Source organism: Lissotriton helveticus, chromosome 9 (genome assembly GCF_964261635.1).
Source record: "Lissotriton helveticus chromosome 9, aLisHel1.1, whole genome shotgun sequence".
Taxonomy (NCBI): domain Eukaryota; kingdom Metazoa; phylum Chordata; class Amphibia; order Caudata; family Salamandridae; genus Lissotriton; species Lissotriton helveticus.
Window position 1 is genome coordinate 1271712355 of NC_136070.1, and position 17523 is coordinate 1271729877.

The window sequence follows — 17523 nt, forward strand, 5'->3', positions numbered from 1 at the left end:
CTTCTGTGCCACATGAGTTCCCATCCCTCCCTCCCTGTCTGACTATCGGCTTCATGTTGTGCTTGGTAGTTTCAGGCTGAAGGGTTGAGCCGGCCGCCTCTTATAGAGGTCATGGGTGATATGGGTCGGCCATATTGGGAAGGCATGGGAGGCTGACTTTTTTCCTTTGGAGGGTTCTAGTGTGGAGCTGAAGCTCACTTCATTAGTCATGTGGCAAGGAAGACTATACTCGGAGTAATGAAGATTACCGGTAGGTAACCGGGGCATGATCAAACATGGGAGTACCACCCTACTCCAAAATAATAATGCATTTTTTTCATGACATTACTACCATCAACGATGGATTTAGGCCCAGATCTCTGTACTGGGGTGAATGTATGACATTGTTCTGCATTCTCTCCATCAACTGTTGTTTTTGCATTTGTCACCCCGAGTGGGACGGGTATGCTCAGACGTGAGCCTTGTGCTCTCCATGCCACTGGAACCAAGCTATCCTGGCTGATGAGGGCTGAAAGCCCGAAACCGGTTCTAAGATACTTGTTTCCAGTCCAGGGAGGACCTGGCTTGGCAGTTTGGGCTGGACTGTTCCCATTGGGCGCAGGGTCAAGGCTGATTTGCATATGGCTAGGTTCAAACTGGAATGGCATGGGGAGCAAAAAAAATGATGGATTTAGGCATCAGATCTCTGTACTGGGGTGAATGTATGACATTGTTCTACATTCTCTCCATCAACTGTGTTTTTGGCAATTTTCACCCCGAGTGGGACGGGTATGCTCAGACGTGAGTCCCGTGCTCTCCATGCCACTGGAGTCAAGCTATTAAGTTTAAGTTTAAGTTTAAAATATTTATTAAGCGCGACATACACCTAAACGGTTTCTTGGCGCTAAAGTCAAGGGCGGCCCACAGGGCGGGGACAGTCGCTAAGGCAGCAGCTGGAACTGGACAAAACCTAGGGAAGAGTCTGAGGGAATAAAAAGGTCTTCAAGGCTTTGCGGAAAGCGGAATAATCAGTGAGGGACCTGAGGTAGAAAGGGAGAGAGTTCCAAAACAAGGGGGCAAGAAAGGAAAATTTCGAGCCACCCTGTTTCTTTTTCCGGAAGCGGGGCACAACTAAGAGGAGTTGGGCTGAGGATCGGAGGTCTCTGCCAGGGACATAGGCCTTGATGGCCGATGATATGAATAGAGGGGCCAGGCCAATCCTGGCCTGGAACACCACGCAGCCTAGTTTAAACAAGGCACGTTCCCGCACCGGAAGCCAGTGGAGGGTTTTCAGGAGAGGGGAGGAGTGATGGAATTTGGGGAGACCAAAGGCAAGACGGGCAGCCTGGTTTTGCACTAATTGCAATTTACGAAGGCTGTACTGAGGGATACCATTATACAAAATGTTCCCGTAGTCCAGGCGGGACAGGACCAGTGCGGACATAATTAGCTTGAGTGCAGGGAAAGAAAAGAAACGGGAAATAGAGCGAATGGTGCGAAGAGTAAGGAAGCAAGAAGAAACCACAGAACCAATCTGGGAGTGCATGGTGAGTTGGTTGTTGAGCTTGATACCCAGAGTCTTAACAGAGGAAACCGGAGTGGGAGGGGAACCAAAGGAGGGGGGCCAGAAAAGTGAATTCCAGGGACTGGAGCAACCACCCGTCACCACAAGTTCCGTTTTATCGGGATTGAGTTTCAGGTGGTTGAGATTCATCCAGTCCCTGATAAAAGATAGAGTAGATTGGAAATTAGAAATAGAATCAGAATTAGAAGAGAGATTAAAGATGAGCTGGAGGTCATCGGCATGATTAAATACCGAGACCTCCAGGTGCTGTAGAGAAAAGATGAGCGGAGCGATGTAAAGATTAAAGAGTAAAGGAGAAAGAGAAGAACCCTGGGGGACACCGCACTGGACCTGGCAGGGGGTAGCTGAAAACTCCCCAAGATGGACCGCCTGGGTCCGGTCCCTCAGAAAGGACGAGAGCCAGATGAGGGCTGATCCTCCTACGCCCGCCGCCTTGACACGGGAAAGCAAGATGGAATGGTCCACCGTGTCAAAGGCGGCGGACAAATCAAGAAGGACCAGCGCCTGCGGTCTACCGGAGTCCATACCCTCTCTGAGGGAGTCAGATACTGACACCACCACTGACTCGGTTGAGTGCCTTGGCCGAAAACCCGCCTGACAAGGGGCCAACCTCCCATTCTCCTCGGCGAAGGTGCTGAGTGCAGATGTCACATGCCGCTCGAGCACCTTCGCCAAAAAAGGGAGAAGGGAGATGGGGCGATAGTTAGCCATCACAGAAGGGTCGGCTCCCGGCTTCTTCAATATGGGAACGATAGAGGCGGCTTTTAAAGAAGGAGTGACAACCCCTCGGGCTAGTGAATCGTTAAGGAAGCCCAGAGGGGGCGACGGGCAGGCAGTGTAAATCTGCCGTAGAATATGAGCCGGGCATATATCAGATGGAGAGCCGGACTTAATTTTAGGGAGAAGGGACAAAAGGAGTTCTTCAGAAAGTGGAGGAAAGGAAGTGAAGGTGGCAGGAGACGAGTGAAGGAGGGGGTCAACAAAAGAGGGAGAAGGCGGAGGGATATTGGATTTGATTGTCGTGATTTTATCGACAAAGTACAAGTTCAATGAATCGCATAGTTTCTGGGAAGGGGGGGGCTTAAGTGTGGTCCGGTCCGAGAACGCCAAATCATGAGTGATGGTAAAAATCTCCTTTGGTTGATTCTCGGCCGCTAAGATTTTCGCCGAGAAATATGCTTTCTTGGCCTCAATGATTTTTCGCTTATAGGTCCCCAGGAGGTGAACGTAGTGGGTCCTGGTGTTCGAAGAGTAATCCAGTCTCCACTTGCGTTCAGCCCTACGAACAGTGAGCTTCAGTTCCTTCAGCTCGATGTTGAACCATCGATTGGCGTCTTTAGGGCGCCTAATCGAGGTACGCCGGAGAGGAGCTAAACAATCGCTTCCCTCCGTGAGCCATGAATCAATGGCTGAAGCTTGGGCTGCGGAATCTAGTCCGGATAGCTGGGGAAGAGAGGCCAGGAGTGCGGTCGAAAGATCAGGTACATTGACCTTACCCCAGTTACGGGCCCAGGAATTTTTGATGTGCATAGGGGTCTTAGCTACTAAAAGACTAAGGGAAAACGAAATAATAAAGTGATCGGACCAAGTGCAAGGGGCAATCACCAGCGTGGAGAGGGTACAGTTAAGGGACCAGACCTGGTCAAGGATGTGCCCGTGAATATGAGTAGGGGAGTGGACAAAAGAAACAAAATTGAGAGAAAGGAGAGTTTCTGAGAAATCCTTAGATGACACGCACTCCCTAGGGTCCGAAGGCCAATAATTGAAGTCCCCGAGGACTAAAACCGAGGCATAGTTGACCGCCAGGGTGCCAAGTAGATCTTGAAAGGCCGGGAGAAAAGAGGGAGTTTGTTGAGGAGGACGGTAGACAAGCACTATGGCTAGATGGGGTGAAAGGGAGGAAGAGCGGACCACCAAATAGTCGATTCCGACCAGGGAGGGAGAAGGGAGGACTTGAAACTGGAAATCTGAGCGGGCGATAAGCGCAACGCCTCCACCTGTTTTCCCACCAGGACGGTCGGCGCGGATGGCATAATAAGTGGAGGGAAGGGTGGCCAAGAGGGAAGGGAGGGAAGCTTCAGTGAACCATGTTTCTGTTAGCAGTAGAAGGTCGGGTTTATCGGTGTCTAAAAGAGTAAAAAGTTCATGATGATGTTTAGCAGCAGATCTAGTATTAAGTAATCTGATAGATAATGATGGAGGATGAGAGTCATCAGTGATGGGTGGGGTGAGGGACGGAGATGACACGAGGGGGCTGATGAGGGCTGAAAGCCAGAAACCGGTCCCAGGATGCTTGTTTTCAGTCCATGTAAGACCTGGCTTGGCAGTTCGGGCTGGACTGTTCCCATTGGGCACAGAGTCAAGACTGATTTGCATATGGCTATGTCTGAACTGGGGTGGCGTGGTGAACAAAATAACGATAGATTAAACCCAGATCTCTGTCCTGGGGTGAATGTATGACATTGATCTGCATTCTGTCCATCAACTGTTCTTTTTGCATTACTACCATCAACAACATCAATGTAATAGTTGTCATTGTGACAGCATTAACCAATATTCTGTGAACATAACTCTTCATAGGGCGCCTTACCCGGGCCTCCCATATCACCCACAATAGGGTTTTGCGACATTGAATTCAAGTCATTTCCTCCCCATGGAGTTGAACCGTCACCAAACTCATCGCCCTGGTACCCACGAGAGGAAACATCATTTTTCTTCATCAATCTTTTACCACCATGGCTACATAATGCCCCTTGCTGGGAATGTAGCGTGCCATCCTCAGGAGTTAAAGAGCTTGTAATAGCATTTGCCACTGAATTTCCTATATCAGTGGCCACTTGACAAAGAGAAGCTTTAGAAATAAAATTAGAAACTGAATTGTGCAAAAATTCACTATGGTTTTACTTAAAAACGTCCTTGTCCTCAATATTAACACTGCGGTAAACCATTTTAATCAACAAACAACAGGTAATTTAATCCCCACAATATTTTCTTTTAGCAAGTTATATTAAGCACACAGAAAAGGTTGCGCCTTTAAATGGCATTCACATCTGCCCATGCAGCTGTTTGCATAAACACTTCCTCTGGAAGGCTCTGCCATGCACCAGATCACACAATGTATCTGAGGATGAAACACAGACAAAACTCCCCAGCAGCCTTGGGCTGCTACAAGGTAATCTCTCACATGTGAGCAGGCCAACCTCGACCTTAAAGAAACAAAGCAACCACAGCGCCTTGAAGCAAGTAACAGTTTACACACAGTCCTTGAAAGCAAGCACCTGTGTGAGATTGACCAAAAGAAAATAAAACTTCACTTTGAAGCCAAGCAAACAATACAAAAATCTACAGTAATCAGAGTCCAGTTCTGGCAAACAACACTTTATAATGCACATATGTCTAGCAGCAAGAAAAGGGGAAATTGTGCTTTAACTACTGCAAGTTATAGGTGGTGAGGGGTGCCGTTTGTGTTATTAACTTCCTTCCCAGGGCAGCAGGATTATGGCTGTAGTGTTATTTTATGTTCTAATACAAAATGAAGCAAGAAGAGACTGCAGAACAGCCTCCTGTCTTGTAATGAAAAGTGTGCATGTTGTTGATGGTAGTGCACTGACACACTCACAACCACACTGCAGCCTTAGATCTTCACCTTCATAATTCCGACCCTACCCATAAGGCCGGTAATCTTTTAGACCCCATCATTTCTAATCTTACTGGCATTTCCTATCAATCTTCAACGCCGGTCACCTGGTCGGACCATTTTATTGTTAACTTTTCAATTAAAATGACTGTGGCTAATTCCTCTAATCCTGCTCTCCCTCACAAAGCCAGCAGGAACTGGAAACGTCTAGACGTAGACAAATTAAACTCCTTTCTTGCCAACTCAAAACCTACGTCTTCCAGTATGACTATTAAAGAGCTACCTGCTGTCAGATTGTGGTTGACAGCAGCTTTGGATTCCTGTCTTCCGACTCAAAGAAATAAATCACAAATCCATCATCCACCGGCACCTTGGTTTAATGATGCCCTTCGCCAAGAAAAATCCAATTGTAAAAAACTGGAACGCTTATGGCGTTCCAACTATAACCCAGATCATAAAGTAAAATACAAGGCTGCCCTTAAAGCTTATCACTCGGCTTGTGATATCGCCAGAGCCAATTTTGCTAATAGCACTATTCTTACGGCGCAAAATAGACCCAAGGCCCTGTTTAAAATAGTCAAAGAGCTTTCAGGTGCGTCCTCTGTACCTAAGGACCCCTGTCTGGACACTGCCCAGTGTAATGTTTTAGCCAACTTCTTTCTTGAAAAAATTGATAAGATCTATGATATTTTTAACTCTACTCCCGCTGCGTCCACTCATCCTGATCAAGCCTTACGCAATTCCCTTCCTGCTATTATCCCCTGCTCTATATCCGCTATTCCCCTACTCCACGCTTGGGAGCCTATTTCCCCTGCGCTTCTAAAAAAGTATCTTCAAGACATAAAATCTGGTTCCCCCCTTGACCCAATGCCTCCTCAAGTTTTGAGTTCCCTGGACCCAGCCCTACTCCATAATATTTTGGAGGTCTTGAACGCTTCATTAACTGAAGCAATTGTTCCAAATGAATGGAAGCACGCAATGGTGGTCCCATTATTAAAAAAGGCCAACGCAGATCCCAACAACCCATCTAATTTTCGCCCTATTTCTTTGCTTTCATGTTTCTCTAAGATTCTAGAGAAACACGTCAATTCCTTGCTCAATTCCCACGTTGAAACTTCTAATTTTCTTCATGGTTCTCAATCCGGGTTCAGGGCTGGTTTCTCTACTGAAACCACTCTCCTTGGTGTGTCGGAGACCATCAGACGAAAGGTGGACAATGGGGAGACAGTGGCACTCATCTTGCTTGATTTGAGTGCCGCATTTGACACCGTCTCCCATTCCATCTTGTTGTCCACCTTGAAATCTGTGGGTGTCGGTGGCTCCGCCCTGGCCTGGATTGCTAATTTCCTTTCTGATCGCACGTTTCAAGTTTTTTCTTCTACATCTGTTTCGTCAATATTCCCCTCCACTCACGGTGTTCCCCAAGGGTCTATCCTTAGCCCTCTTTTCTTTAATCTGTATGTGAGACCTCTTGCTTTTTTGGCGGAACAGGCCGGTCTTACAATTTATTCCTATGCTGATGACACTCAAGTTATCTACTCACTTTCTACTAATAAAAATCTTCCCTCTTCCTCTCTTCAATCTGGACTGAAACAAATATCTGATTGGATGCTTAAGCACAAATTAAAATTAAATGGGGACAAAACAGAACTGCTCCTGTTTGGCTCAGATACCTCGCTCTGGGGCCCACAACATTGGCCGCCGGAGATGGGCCCTCTACCTACTCCAACCGTGACTGCTCGTAATCTTGGGGTCCTCCTTGACAATCAGCTATCCTTCAAGCAACACGTTGTGAAAGTCTCCGCCACCTGTACCACCATCATCAGGTGGCTGAGGAAAATCACGTGGATGCTGCCTGCTGACACCCTAAGGACTGTAGTCCAGGCTCTTGTCACCTCACGCCTGGACTATGGGAACATCCTACTCCTGGGTGCCTGCAAGGAGGTAACCAGGAAGTACCAGGTGGTACAGAATATGGCAGTTCGCCTTATTTGTAACCTGCCCGCCAGAACCTCGGCCGCGTCTCATATGCATAAACTGCATTGGTTGCGAATTGAGAGCAGAGTCAAATTCAAAGCACTTTGTCTCATGCACAAGATTATGACTGGAAGAGCTCCGCACTATCTATCTGTTTTGGTGCAGCAATATATGCCCCCCCGCACACTTAGGTCATCCACGCAGAATAAGTTTAGGATACCGCGTGTCAACAGAGCTAAAATGGGAGGGCGCTCGTTCTCCCTGTTAGCACCTTCTTTATGGAACTCCCTACCCCAATCTCTACGTTCTGAAATGTGCTTTTTGACATTCCGTAAAGGAATTAAAACCTGGCTCTTCAATACTTAAACTTCTGGTCTGATGTTCCTCTCACTCTGTTTACCGTTCTGTTTGCCTTAGCGCCGGGAAACCTCCGGGTAGCTGCGCGCTTAACAAATGTAATTATAATAATAATAATAATAATAATAGGTGTGTGGCCGGGTGTAACAAAAAGTGAGGGGGCCTCGTCCCTGCACGGTACCTAGGGGGCCCCCTCCGGGCTCAATCAGGAGCTCTCCCGCCAGAGTGCAGTGCCGAGGGGGCCCTTTGGAGCTTGGGGCCCCCCTGCACCGCGGGGGCTGCGGGGCCTGTGTTACGTACGTCCCAAGAGCTCTCACCTCTTGGGTGCACTGGTCTCCTTGCCATGAGTTTCCCTGCAGTCATGGGTGCTTCAGACCCCAGTGTGTGGCTCAGTGGCTCCCACAATGCCCTGCGGCAGTGAGCTATGGTGATGGCAGTGCACTGGCTGGCTGCGGTCGGTGCCCCGCACACACTGGAGCAGTTGTGTGCCCGCCGGTGCCCTCAGCGCCTTGGAATGCCCGCCTTGGCACGGCTGCCCGCAGCCCTGGCAGACGCTGCTGTGATCTTGGCCGCACGCAGGTGAGTGGGCGGCGCAGCTGGTGCATTCATTGGACACTCTCACTCTAACACTGCTGGTGACTTGTGCACATTGTTCTGCTGGGGGGGGTCTCACAGGGAGGCGTGTTTGCCCCCCCTCCCTCTGGCCCTAGGTGGCATTGCTGCTGGCAGGGAGGGCCCCGGGGCCCGCATCCGCCTCCTGGGGCACATTCCTTCTCCTGGCAGCGAATGAATGAACCTGCAGACATAGCGCCGTGTGGGGGCTCACATCGCTGCAAGGCGCTTCCTGCTTGGAAGAGGGGGTGCGCGGAGCATCCGGGGAAGGTGAGATGGATTAATTCTCTGGGACCTGGCGGGAGGAGGAGAAGGGGTTAAGGAGCGGGTGCTGCTGGCTCCAGCGCTGGAGGTGTAACTCGGAGCTGTAATAGGGCTGTGCGGGGATTATTGGAGCACAAGGAGGAGGGAGGGAGAGGGGGAGAGGGAGAGGGAGAGAGCCGCTGCGGCAGCCAGAGACGAGGCGGACTGCAAGGAGCGCAGGCGGCGCCGGGACTCACTGGATCTGCAGCAGCACGCCCTGTGTGACCCTGGGCACCGGGAGAGATCCACAGCACGCCCTGTGTGACCCTGGGCACCGGGAGAGATCCCCATCAGCAGCAGCACGCCCTCTGTGACCCTGGGCACCGGGAGAGATCCGCAGCTGCAGCACGCCCTGTGTGACCCTGGGCACCGGGAGGGATCTGCAGCACGCCCTGTGTGACCCTGGGCACCGGGAGAGATTTGCAGCACGCCCTGTGTGACCCTGGACACCGGGAGAGATTTGCACCACGCCCTGTGTGACCCTGGACACCCGGAGGGATTTGCAACACGCCCTGTGTGACCCTGGACACCCGGAGGGATGACCGCTGAGGATGGCACGCGCCTTACTGAGGTCAGACTGTGCCCATTCTTCCATTTTATGCGCTAGAGAGAGGGGCGACAGAGTGAGATGTGGAAAAGGAGGGAGAAAGGCGAACGGGCAGAGAGCGGGAGGCCGAAGGAAGACAGAGAGAGGCAGTGAGGGAGGGAGGCGCAGAGGAGAGAAAGAGAAGGGGGGCGTAGAAGACTTGTAAACAGAGACAGGGACTGTGTGTGTTTGGGGTGCACACGCGCGTGAACGCTTGTGCATGTGCGCGTGTACATGGTGTTTAGTGCTGGACACAGGCTGCTGCGGTGTTGCTATATCCTGTTATTGCTGTATCCTGTTAATTTCTTTATATCTGAGAAAAGGCACCTTGTGGCCCCAAAATCCAGAAGCGCGCGCCCCCTGTGCTGATCTACTCCCGGTGCCTCTTGAAGGAAGGGCACTTGGGGAAAGTGCAGCGCACCCCAAAATATTCCGGAGGCTCCTTTACTATTCTAACCCCAGCGGGGAAAGTTAAAACACCCGCCACTCCCCGAATTTTTTTTTAATTGTTGCGCTGTGATTGTTTAGCATTGCAAACCAGTGCTACGGGCACCGCTGACGTAAAAGGAATCGGACAACCTACCGCCTTGAAGAGCATAGAGTGCCCGAGGAGCTATTCGCTCCCCTGAGGTGCTGAACACATGGGTGACCCTGGCATGGGTGAAATGCTCTCTTCTAAGCGGGCCATCACCTCTATCCGATAGGGAAGACACTGTACCCGCTTTCTCTGACCGCGATGGGTGGGCACCAAGTATTTTTATTTCTTTTTATTGTGTTATATAGCGCGAACGTGACCTTTACGGGTATCAGAGCGCTTTGCTATAATCACGGCGGCATGTAAAGCCAAATAACAACATCCACCCTTTCCTATCCCTTGGATCTCAGCAAAGTGTTCATTTTGCCCCCTTTAAATTATTTTTTTCTGGTTTCTCAAATGATTGTATTTTATGTTTAAATACTGAACTCTTTACAGACCACTCTACACAGGGCGCGCACTTTTACACGCCGTGTTTGCATTCCCCTGTTATTCCTCGCTGAGCTGTCATTGGAAGGCTCAGCCAGCCCGTGTCTGGGGACCCTGTCCACGAACCCTTGGCACGGAAGTTTTCAGCGCACGCAGGTGACCCTGCTCAGATTTTGGCTCAGATGTTTACAGCAGCCACTGGACTGACGTTGCTAAGATAGCTCAGCAAGTAAAGTGCGCGCTGCGGGGATCTAGAGATGGGAATGCACTCTTGGAAAGGCTGACTCAGCCCTTCATCTGTCCGAGGTCTGCAGTTAGTGCATTATTGACGTAGGTAACGCCACCACCTGTGGCCAGGTCTCCCCACACCTGTGTGACATTAGGCTCCCACCTCTGGCGCTGCATTGCACACAGATCGAGTTTTTGGGCATGTGTTAGTCTCGTAACCTCCAGTTCAGTTATGAGACTTGTTCAGTTTCCCTTTCCAAAATCAGGACTGCATGTCCCAGAAGTCGAAGCAAAATCCTAACCTGGGTGAGCTACGTATGCGTGACCCGGAAACACCTTTGTGCTCTACCTGCCCTGATCCGCAGCGACCAACATCTGGCTTGACTTCTTCCTGCCGCCATGACCTTAGCCATGACCCCTAGCTACCGTCATCACCTCAGCTGTGACCCCTAGCTATCGCCATGACCTCAGCTGTGACCCCTATCTGCCACTATGACCTCTAGCTGCCACCATGACCTCAGCCTTGACCCCCTATGACCTCAGCCTTGACCCCTGTCTGCCATCATGACCTCAGCAATGACCCCTCGCTACCGCCATGACCTCAGCTGTGACCCCTATCTGCCACTATGACCTCTAGCTGCCACCATGACCTCAGCCTTGACCCCCTATGACCTCAGCCTTGACCCCTGTCTGCCATCATGACCTCAGCCATGACCCCTCGCTACCGCCATGACCTCAGCTGTGACCCCTAGCTGCCACCATGACCTCAACCTTACCCCTAGCTGCCCCCATGTTCTCAGCCTTGACCCGTAGCTGCCACCATGACCTCAGCCTTGACCCTTAGCTGCCACCATGACCTCTAGCTGCCACCATGACCTCAGCCTTGACCCTATGACCTCAGCCTTGTCCCATGTCTGCCATCATGACCTCAGCCTTGACCCCTAGCTGCCACCATGGCCTCAGCCTTGACCCCTATGACCTTATCCCTGACCCCTAGCTGCCACCATGACCTCAGCCTTGACCCCTATGACCTTAGCATTGACCCATAGCTGCCACTGTGACCTCGGCCTTGACCCCTATGACCTTAGCATTGACCCCTAGCTGCCACCATGACCTCAGCCTTGACCCCTATGACCTCAGCCTTAAACCCTGGCTGCCACCATGACCTCAGCCTTGACCCATATGACCTTAGCCTTGACCCCTAGCTGCCACCATGACCTCAGCCTTGACCTCTATGACCTTAGCCTTGACCCCTAGCTGCCACCATGACCTCAGACTTGACCCATATGACCTTAGCCTTGACCCCTAGCTGCCACCATGACCTCAGCCTTGACCTCTATGACCTTAGCCTTGACCCCTCTCTGCCATCATGACCTCAGCATTGACCCCTGGCTGTCAGCATGACCTCAGCCTTGACCCCTACCTGCCGCCATGACCTTAGCCTTGACCCCTACCTGCCGCCATGACCTCAGCCTTGACCCCTAGCTGCCACCATGACCTCAGCCTTGACCCTACCTGCCACCATGACCTCAGCCTTGACCTGTTGTGACTCCGCCCTTAACCTCATCTTCAATGGCCCCGACCTGGCAGACTTCCCCATCTTCCCCAGTCCTACCATCTTGGGCGTCAGTCATGTCGACGTCACGGGAGGTCGAGGTTTTTAGGGTCGAGGAGAACGTTTTGTAGACGTTCTGGCTTTTTGCTGTTAAGTCAGTCATTGATATGAGGGCGTGCACGTGCACTTTTCAGGTTAAGAGTACAATGGGGGGTGGGGTCCATTAGACCAGATCGGACTACAACTCCCAGCATGCACTGATTTATTAAATGAAAGTAATCGGGTCGCTTATGTAGCGATCTGGCTACCCTGCTTGTTATTAGAGTGCTACACAATGGTGAACAAAACTGTGCTCCTAAGCGCTACCTTAGGATGCAGACCCTGCCGTCACCTCCCCAGCACGGCCCAGACTCCTCGAGGTATGCCCGCCCCACAAATACAACGCGTCATCGCCCCTGAAAGTGATATCACTCAATGTATGAGCTCCATGTGTGTTTAAATCTCATTTCCCGGCCGCTGCTGCTTCCCGCTTCTGTGGTGTTTACTTTGGGTTTTCTTTCAGGCGGGGCCCTTCCCTTGTTCTTCTTCCAGCTCGTTGCTGGTGTCGGGTTCCCGCTCTCTCAGGGCCCCTCTCTGCAGCCTCAGTTTGTTGTTCTTTCTTATTCTCTGGAGTCGGTTTCCGATTTATTCTCTCTTTGTTTCTGTGCCTCCACGGTGAACATGTCTAGTGGGGGAGGGGCAGGACAGCAGCATTACACCATAAAACTTTAAATGAACAGGATTAACTGGTCTGCAGACCACAGACTGGCCTGCTTTGAAGGTACCAATCCTACCTCATAGCTGCCAAGTTTCCCAGGTCCATGTGTGCCTTTTTAGTAACCCTGGGCAAAGCACTACGCTACGCTCGCTTAGTTTGCGCTATTTCGCACTACGCAAATTGCACGTAGCACAGTGCGAACACGTGTAGCGGTAATTTTTTGCTTGCTCGCGGTCCTCAACGTCATGTTGGCGATTGCGAGCGTGGAAAATAAACCTCCCGGCGAGATAATCAACACGGGGAGGTCAGGTTTCTCATTGTGAGTGATCAAGTATGCTCGCGACTGCTCGCAATGAGAAATTACCAGTTCTCGTTGAGAAAGCTGCCGCTCGAGTAAAAATCTACTCGAGCCGCAGTATAAGACAGCTCGCACTGTGCAAGATGCCGTTTTCAATGATTGCACGGTGTGGACAAGCATCCGGCACTGTGCAATCAGGGTACTACGCAGTTGGCATAGTGCCATGCGTAGCTCGCGTAGAGCGAAGTACACTTTGCATAGCTACGCGTAGCACTACTTCGCGAACTACGCCCAGGGTTACTTTTTAGGCCAGTCCGGGCTTTTTTCTTAGCATCCGGGACTCGTAGTTGTCTCAGCATAAAACCAAGACTACAAGTACCCGAATGCAAAGGGGGAAATAGACAGGAGTGGGGGAGCGGCCAGGATCCTGTGGCCCGCAGACTCTTACAGATTGCTACAGCAGGTGCTCAAACCACTGGGATGTCTAACCATCAGTATGTAACGCTCGAGCTTCCAACAAAAAGTTCTGCATGAGGTGATGAATAGATTTTTCACTATTAATGTAAAATTGTAGCATATAACACACAAGGAGAGCTTGGGAGGTTGGCAGGTAGATTTGCTGCTGCTTGATTGGTTCACACAGTATCTGCTGCTTTCATTGGTCGTGAGTGGCACACAGAAAAACAAAGTGTTGCCTGATCAGAGAGTCGTTCGAGTAAGGTGTATGTTGCGATAGCTAAGTCAGGTGTATGTCGCGATAGCTAAGTCAGGTGAATATTGCGATAGCTAAATCAGGTGAATGTTGCGATAGCTAAATCAGGTGAATGTTGCGATAGCTAAGTCAGGTGAATGCTGCAATAGCTAAGTCAGGTGTATTTCGCGATAGCTAAGTCAGGTGTATGTCTTGATAGCTAACTCGGGTGTATGTCGCGATAGCTTAGTGAGGTGTATGTCGTGATAGCTAACTCAGGTGTATGTCTTGATAGCTAACTCAGGTGTTTGTCGCGATAGCTAAGTGAGGTGTATGTCGCAATAGCTAAGTGAGGTGATTGTCGTGATGGAAATTGAAATGCTGGCCGCAATTCTAACGGCGGCACACAGCAGGGGACACAAGTCAGCAGTTTCACGCATAATTAACAGCATAGTATTGTGAGACTACATACGTGTCGAATTAATACTTATTCAGACTGGCTACACGGAAAATAAGATGAACTATCCAACGATAGGATCGCTAACGCGGTGAATGGGCGTTCGCAGTTGGAGGATAAATACCCAAACTGTGGGACGAACAGATTTAGGAAGCGATTTCTTAAATTACGCATAGGATTACAACCAGAAGGGCACGGTGCAGCTATTTGGAAGGATTATAATCATATGCAGTATTGGGTCCTTAAGGTGAAACCTTGGAGATATAACTGCATTTTTAATCTTGTGAGAGGAAAAAAAGAGACAACCAACTACCCTTGTCTTGAAAAAGGTGGTGAACATCAGGCAGCACACCGAAACACGTCAACGTTATTGTTTTTAATTAAAATCGAGGAACTATTGTGTTGTGAATTGCTGATGCTAGCCTGACGTTGTCAATAGATTTTAACGAATTAATGATTTAGGATGTTCATCTAATTATGCCTCTTTTTTGCAATGTGTTTTAATATTTTAATGTTTTATAATTGTTTTGGGATTATGAATGGGATTTTTATCATTGTGTTTTTAACACTTTTTATTGATTAAGAAATACATTTGAATATTTTCCTATAATTAGGAGTTTCAATTGTAATGCGTTTGTACTTATAACTGTGGGGATCTCTTATTTTGGCATTGGTGTAGATGTAATATTGAATGGATAAGAGTAATGGTGATTGTCAGTGACATTAGTTCCAAGGGAAATTTTATTTTACAAAGATAGAATGTTCCCTCAGAGCTGTGCATTGCTATCTAAAGGTGACCATTTCAAACATTGCATTATTGAATGTGGACGGAGGCTGAAATCTCCCATCGCCCTTTATTAGCGATTTCAGCAAGGAGACCCAGCCCAAGAAAAGTACTATGCAAAGCAACCGACATGACCGTACATGTGTCTTAGGGCTGTGAGTGTGTAAGGGAATGCATGAAGGATGGTCCATGCATGAATGTCTGTAGCTACTTTGTTCTGAGGTGGGCGTAGTTCGCGAAGTAGCGCTACGCGAAGCTAAGCGAAGTGCACTTCGCACTAGGTGAACTTCACGTAGCACTACGCGAGCTGCGTAGTAGCATGTTTGCACTGTGCAAGATGCATTTTCAATGATTGCACAGTGCGAACAAGCATACGGCACTGTGCAATCATTGAAAACGGCATCTTGCACAGTGCGAGCTGTAGTTTTCTGCCGCTCGAGTAGATTTTTACTCGAGCGGCAGCTTTCTCAACGCGAACTGGTAGTTTCTCATCGCGAGCAGTCGCGAGCATACGCGACCACTCGCAATGAGAAACCTGACCTCCCCGGGTTGAGAGTCTCGCCGGGATGTCATTTAGCTTGCTCGCGAACATGCCGTTGAGGACCGCGAACAAGCAAAAAATGACCCCTGCACTACGCTACGCTGTACTCCGCATGTTCGCACTATGCTACGTGCAGCTTGCGTAGTGCGAAGTTGCGCAAACTTCGCAAACTACGCGAGCGTAGCGTAGTGCTTCGCTCAGGGTTACTGCATACGCACATGTATGTTTCACGCCCACACGCAGGCTCAGTGAGCTAAAAGTTACCACTGACATTTGCAATGGCCTGTAGGTGTTAACTTCAAATCTTTGCGAGGCCGACTCGGCCTTTCATCAATCCGTGGTTAGTGACCATAGTGGGCAATTGGTGCACCTGTTTGTTACAGTAATTGGAAATGTGAATGCCCGCCCCCATGCTGTAGGGAACAAGTTATCATGGATATTATGTGTGTGCTTCGCGGTATAATAGTCAAACCTACTGACTTTGTCAATGCACCTTTCCTGTGAGCTCTAGAGCTTGTAGATGGCCTTAAGGCTCCATAAATGGAAAACCATAAGTACCAGAATGGGAAGTGACCTCTTTAATATGTTCTGCTCACACCGGTCATTAACAGACCATAAGGTGCCCACAGGCCTCGACCATTGTCTCCAGCCTTACCCTCCCTGACCCAGCCCTACCGCTCTGAGGTGTCTGCCCGCCATCATCCAGTGTATGGACCACTTCTGCCAGTAGGCGTTGTCCATGCTTTCACTGCCTCTTTTGAGAACATTTAGGTCCACCTGTGACCTGTGACCTCTTGCCAAGGTCCAGTTTGAATGCCTCCTCCTCTTTATTTATTTTGGAAAATTGATGTTTCTGAAACCTCCTCCAACTTTTGATAAACTGTCTCTCGCTCCCCGTGTCAGCTGGTGGCCTGTTTGATGAAGTGTGAGACAGGGGACAGGGCGCGTATGACCTGCACGCGTGAGAAGATATGGCATGGTGACCAGAAGCCCACGAGATGCCACAGAGGGGCCCCTTGTTATTTAAATGTACACCATTTGCGATTTGTAGGCGCCACGTGCTGCTTGCCAACCTCTTCCAAGCAGCAGGAGGTGAAAAGTGTGCAGGTGAAGAAACCCACCGTGGGCCCGTATCTTCAGGTGTTTCCAGACCAAAGTTCAATTTAGGTGAGAAAGTGATGCATTTATGAGAGGCGAGCCCCCGCCGTAGATTCACCGAATGGGATTGTGCCATTGGAAGGCGGGTTTGATGTCTATGAAATTCTGTCACACACGCTTTAAAAAGAAATTCTAGTGTGAGTTCACTTCTAAAGTAAACCTTGGTGAACACTCCTAGAATCAACCAATCAGTAGATTTGTAGAGCGCTTCTTGTCACCTGTGAGGGTATCCAGGCGCTGGCTGGGTCCATTAGTGGAATAGCCAGGTATTCAGAGACTTTCGGAACTCTGTAAGGGATGGGGAGGTGCGTACATGAAAGGGTGGTTCGTTCCATGTCCTCGCTGCTAGGTAGTAGAAGGTGTGACCACCGCATCTGCTATCTATACTACTATTATAAAGGAAGAACTTTGAGGCGGGTAAACTCGGGAACCACAGCGCCAATCCACACACCCGATACATCGTTGGAATCCTCAGGGTGTGCAGATGGACATAGGCTATATAAAGGTAAAAAATACGTTATATTTAAAAAATGTACATTATAAAAAAAGTAGTCCCCTCGAAGTACCGCCGGCTGCGACCTGCGTGCTCACGTCAGGAGCGAGGGGAGGAACGGCGTCCAGGAGCGCAACGAGGAGCGGCGGAGATCAGGGGAGCAGCGGACATGACCGGCGGACAGGCGGAGAGGATCGGGGGGCAGACAGTGAGGAGCGGCGGCGGGGAGGAGCGGTCAGCGGCGGATGAAGTAGGGCGCCAAGTTACCAGTCAGCAATGTGAGGGAGGAGCGGCGGCGGGGAGGAGCGGTGAGCGAGCCACAGGTAAAGGAGGAAAAACAAACCTGTGCAGGAAAAAGTAACGTGGGCAGGTTAACAGGAGGAAAAAGAAACGGGAGGAGCCGTGAGCGAGCCACAGGTACCGGAGGAAAAACAAACGTGTGCATGAAAAAGTAACGCGGGCAGGTTAACAGGAGGAAAAAGAAACGTGTGCAGGTGACAAAAGCGTACAAAGTGGAGCGGGGAGCAAACGGGCCATTACAGGACGAAAAAGTGAAACGGG

At 49.9% G+C, this 17523-nt stretch overlaps 1 protein-coding gene across 1 annotated transcript in view; it reads left to right on the plus strand.

Moving 5' to 3' along the window:
* Positions 1-8601: 8601 nt before the first annotated feature.
* The window catches only part of PRRT3 (proline rich transmembrane protein 3), a 241363-nt gene continuing 232441 nt past the window's right edge, over positions 8602-17523 (plus strand). The window contains exon 1 of the mRNA XM_078661836.1: positions 8602-9021. The gene's annotated coding sequence lies outside the window, so the exon portion shown is untranslated. The remainder of the gene's footprint in view (positions 9022-17523) is intronic.